Raw genomic sequence first — 6,000 nt, 5'->3', positions numbered from 1 at the left:
TTACGTCTCAAAACACCATCAAATCCAAAGCCACTGTTATCTCATTTTTTAAACTTTCTACCATCTAAGGCTTGGAAGGTTAACACATTATAAGAATGTTACTGAGTGAGTCCTTGAAACCGGGTATGTTATTTAAGTGTCTAACATAATTCTGCTTCCCATGTGGGAGTAACCCCCTCTCAGTGGAGCAGGCAGATCATGGCTACCATCATTGCAGATTCCCTGTCATTTTCGGTCTGTCCATCATTTCATTACTGTCCAGGGAGTTACCTGCATTGAAGGGATGAGGACTGTGCAGCGGTTCAATCCAAAGCAAATCTCCCCCCAAACCAGATGGCATGTCCAATTTTCAAGCGCTGGGAGAAAAATGTGTGTCCGTGTGTGTGGCTGAATGCGCTTCCTGTTGTTGCTGCTTGTCTCTGCACAGGCCATGTTCTCAGATTCAGGAGCAGTCCTAGCAGTTCTCATAGTGTGATTTATTGCTGAAGTACTTTAAATGCCCACAGTGTTATCAATGCAGCGAAGTGTTGTGAGGGTGCATTTAATTAGCCTTGCCCTGAGATTGCAGAGACGCAGAAGCCCCAATCTGAAATCACGACAAAGAAAAGATAATTATAGCAGTGGTGTGCTCTAATTGTGTTTGAAGTGTATCTATACCTATTTTTTTTGGAAGCCATTGCTTAAAAAGATATGGTCCTCCAAGACAACTCAATGAAACCCCTGGGTCAGAATGATTAATCAGGTCTGCTCATCCATAAAAAAACTGCTGCATTACTTATCCAAAGCAGTTGGCTTGTCCTTCTCATGTAGCACAATGTACGCTGCTCCAAATCTTATTTCACACTGACATTCTATTTCAGAAAGAGAATAAAACTGAGTTGTACAAAGAAAGGTCATTAGCACTAAAATGAGAAATATGCATATGTCGTCACAATGGTGCATTGACAAGTGTAGTCAGAAGGTTTTCTACCATTTCATTCATCTCATCAGCTCCTTTTATTCAACTACAGCTATACAATTATGCACAACAATAGAGACATTGTTGTGTGTGTGTGCGTATGTGTGTGTATATATATATATATATACACACACACACGCACACACACACAACAATGTCTCTATTGTTTTTCATAACTATATAGCAAATAATTAGTAAAATGGGACAATGCAAGACATTGCTTGCAAGTAGGACTGTCAATTGAATTTATAAATTGTAATTGTTCAATGTTTTAAGATAAATTAAGGCAATAAAGGCAGCTGAGTTTGTTAATTGCTATCTGACCTTTAACGTGGAGGCAACTTTAAACTTGGCCATAGACAATGCCTACATAAAGATGGACAGTGAAGGAGATTTGCTGTTGTTCCAGATAGCACATTTACATGCTTTACATGGTTTTCTAATATAGACACACAGCTGCTGAGTTGTTTTATATATAAAAGTCCAGATCATCTCCTTGTCATTCCCCCACACCCCCTGTGCATCTTTCTCACGCTTGTCTCATAGTTTTAAATATGCATTAAAGCAAGATTTAGTCTGAATATATGTATGTTTGTGTCTGTGGTGGGCAGTGGTGGCCTAGCGCTAAGGAAGCAAACTCATAATTGGAAGGTTGGCAGGTTCAAATCCCAAACCGCCGAGGTGCCACTTGAGCGAGGCACCATCGGCACACACTGCTTCCCAGACACCTTTCTATGGTTAAATGCAGAGGAAATGTTTTGTGTGCACCAAGTGCTGTGCTGCAGTGTTTCACAATGACAAACATTTGACTTTCACATAATATTTGATTATGTGGATGGGTCAGTGGTTGCCCGGTGGTCAAGGAAGCGACCCCATGAGCAGACGTTATTTAGCAGCATAAACAAAAATCAAGTCGTAAAAGTTAGGCCTATAAAGGTTTGTGTAACACCATGCTGGAGTGGACTTCTCCCAAGTTTTTCTACCTCTGTCTCTTTCTCTTAAAATGAGTAATAGCTTACATTTGATCTGACAAATGAGCTTTTGTAGACTCTGCCTCATTAGCATTTCAAAAGGATCCGACCTCTGATAAGGCAGGAGGGAAGGGGGCTCTGTGAAACTTTGTGCTACTGTTTGGCACTGCACAGAAATTACACATGACAAGCGCCTGGCACTTTGAAGTGAGTTTACAGGGTGTTAGAGCTGTGGGAACTAAGGCTCCTCTCCCCTCTCATTTGTCCAGGTCAGAAAGTTGAACAGCAGCTCTCTCAACTGTCGAAAACATTCAGTTCCTTGAGTGAAAGTTGATGTTTTATTCTCATCAACACTAATGAAGCGTGTCAATGATGAGGCACGTTACAATGCGTTTATAACACTGTTGACAGTAAGAGCAGCAGCAGTACACAGGCTGCCATGATTTTCCCTTTGAGGCGTAATTAAAAACAATGAAGGCACGTACTGTATACTAACACTAATCTGATATTATAGTCTAGACTAATACTTAAATCAATTCATTAGGATACTCCTGAGGTCCTTCAGCATGTGCTGTAAGATGTTACGCAATGTACAGCCATCTGTTGGGGAAATCGCCTAAAAGCCAACAGCTCTTCCCACACACCTTCAAAGTCATTTTGCGTGGGAAGAAAACAAGGTAAACTTGATCCTTTAACCTACACTGTCCCAGCCTTGTATCATTAGCGTTAATCTTCCAACATGAATTTTGGTCAGTAATATAAGTTCAGTGAGGATCAGAATGAAAAATAATGCGCGGGCCAACTTCTTTTCAAAATTAAACCTCAGTAAGTGATGGCAGGGCTGGTAAATACTAAAAGCACCATCCATTCAGGCAGGAAAAAAAGTGTTTCCTAAAACTAGTTTGTATTAATGTCTTAATATGAAAAGAACAGGCCCACGTGAATTTACCTGCATAGGCAATTTATTGTTATGTTTTTGCTTAAACAACAATTACATTTTTTACACATTGGGTCTCGCACCATGTGCACTGTCATCAGCTCAAAATATGTCTGATGAAGACTAAAATTCACCCCCGCTGACTTATTTTTATAACGCAACTACTGTCCTCATCTACAAAATCTCATGAATTCAATACTTACTCACTATCCATAATCACTTAATCCATATCAGGGTCAAAGCTCACCTAGGGCTGGGCGCACCCCATTCATTCCTCTCCCTCACACTCGTGTGCATGGTGTAGGGGAACAGAGATGGTACCACATGCTACAATCCATTAACATCCCTCCAAAGATAACCCACACAGACCAGGGCAAGATGTCCACTCTAAGGATTACAGAGCTCTCTCTACTGAGCTAAGGATAAGAACAAATGTGCCATAAAATCCAAGACGTCTCTCCCTCCAGGAGACTGTGGCAAAGGTTGTCCAGAGTTCCCGTCCAGAACTTCTGGAGAACAAAGAATTCTCCTGGAGTATCTAAAACTCCTGAACTAATGTCTCTTGGTGAGACAATAGACTTTCATCTCCCATGTACCATGTTCAAAGGACATAGCTGGTTAACTTCAGGTTTTTCAGGAATGTGGTATGCCATTATACAGATGAATATGCATGTACTCTTTGGTGTCTCTGTAACCTCCAATGGATTCTGAATGATTGAATAACAAAAGTGCAGTCTTATATCACTTTCTTATAATGAGAATCAAAATGAACTCATCTCCGACCAGAAGGTCAAGGAGGGGAGAAGTAATGCCGGCCCTCGCTGCAGCATCACACCATTGGCTAAGGCCTTAACCTGAGGTGTGGTCTTACTGCAGATAAAGTTGGCCTCCCATTTCCAACGAGAAGCAGAAACGAACAAAGAAACAAAAAAAGGAAACTGAACCCACTATGAGCAGAACAGCTAGAGGAACAGGAGAAGAAGCAGCAAAACCAGCAACTTCTTCAACCTTCAGCCACAAAAACACCCTGCAATCACCAGTCGACATGAGAGACCAGCAGCACAAGAGCGGACTTCTCACCTATAAAGTAGGACCGTTCTATGCATTACTGTGTAGTCATCTACATGTTACGGAATGGGCATAGTATATTAGCTTTGACTGTTTATTGCATACGTCTGCCTCAGTGGTACGTGTGAAGCCTAGCTGCATTATAAACATCATGGCCTGCTCCTACCATTTGTACCTGATAAGCTGATTAAGGTCAAATCTGGCACCTTAATGTTTATCAAGACAACTGAATGAATGAGTGTGAATGAAATAGTTTTAGAATTTGTATACAATAAAATTCCCAAAAGGCATTTCTCCAGAGTAAGATGAATATCTGCATTAGAAACTAGGGTCCCTACACTGATAACATTCAGACTTCAATATGATTTAACTTGTAATGATTGTGGATGACCTCTGGGAATGCCCCTTTTTATAAGGATATTGTTATTAATAATTTAATATAAAAAAAACACATGCTTATTAATCAGTTCAAAAAATAATACATAACCACACATTTGGGCTCAGTGTACCCTACAATGAAATTTGTTGTTTACTGACTATATATTGAGTTATGCATCATCATTCTTATTGTACAGCTTAATGTTTAATGAAAAGACAATGCAACTGACGCTAAACCTTTCAGTGTAGTTCTCCTCTGATGCCCTAAAATATGTTGAAGAAGGCAATATATTAAATTGAAAAAGAGATTAAAACTAATCCATTTAAGCAAATTGTCTTGTTGTTTTCCTCAGGCTGTAAATTACCTGTCCCACATGCTGAAGAATATTACATAAACCTCATTTTGGACAGTAGGCAAAATGATTCCCTGATGTACAATTTTTTTTTTAATTCTAAAATTACTTTGAGCATTCAGCACCTTACAAACCTCCTTCTGACCATTTTCAACATGGTCTTGGGGGCAATTCTGCATTTCTGTCCACCCTTGGAAGTAATCAGGTGTTTTTCTGATTTCTTATGCAGGAGCAGCAGACACAAGACCACATGAGCACTAACCCCACTAAAGCTCCCTTCCACATGACTGGAGATGCTCTGAAGACATCTCAGCACGGGTGCAGTGCATCTGTCGAATGACAAGTCAAAACACAATGTCAGACAGGGGCCAAAAGACGTGACCAGGCCTAGCATCCTGTGGTGCAAAACACCATACAGTCACAGTTTTTTCTATATGTCAATGCAGCGTACAGGGCTACAGTGTGGGGATGAGGCCACGGTGAAAAAAAAGACTTTTAAACTGCCTACAGATTAGGCCTTTGTAGGCTGTACTGCTGAGTGGTGAAATATCACCCCCATCCCCTGCGCATCATAAACCAGCAAGCCAGGCAGGCTGTGGATGATCAATATCGGCTCATCTGTGTGTAACGCCTGAAAATCTACCTGTGCGACCCAGGCTCTTGTCGCTGACAGATTTTAAATCCACGCCACCCATTCTGAACAAGATTCGTATATTTACAATCCAGAAGGGGTAAAAGGAATTTCACATCTTGCAATGAAAATGTGGGGCACATTGTAATGAAATTCACTCGTTTTCACCTATATCTTAAAAAGAGTCGATGGACCCACTTTCATTGCATAGTCTCAGTGAGGGTCCAGTCTCTTGCATCAGTCTGGATCAGGCAACATTACACCTGAAAATATTTGCTGTGCAAATGAAATGTATTGCAGAGAAAGACAAGCTGGTTCACTCAGTTTCACTGAAGAATGTCTCCAACTGAGAAGCGCTGCTGTGGATGCAATATGGAATTTTCACATTTGCTCCCAGCAAACTGTTCACATTGCGGAAGGGCCCAGGTCACCAAGATGACAATATTTTATATGCTTTTTCTTAGAATGACTAAAAATGTACATTTGTATAAGGCAAATACTATATTCCTCTTTACATAAGAATGTACGTAGGCACACTGCATCGTTTTTTTTTAATAGGTAATATAGTTAATATAGTTTAATAGTTTAATTTAGGTTGATTCATATTTATTTGTATTTCTTTTTATATTTGTATAAATCATCTGTGGTAGGTTTGTGTGAAACAGCATTTCAAGACATTGCATACTGTTTATACTGTTTTATTG

Source organism: Denticeps clupeoides, chromosome 7 (genome assembly GCF_900700375.1).
Source record: "Denticeps clupeoides chromosome 7, fDenClu1.1, whole genome shotgun sequence".
Classification (NCBI taxonomy): domain Eukaryota; kingdom Metazoa; phylum Chordata; class Actinopteri; order Clupeiformes; family Denticipitidae; genus Denticeps; species Denticeps clupeoides.
This window is presented reverse-complemented; position numbering follows the sequence as displayed.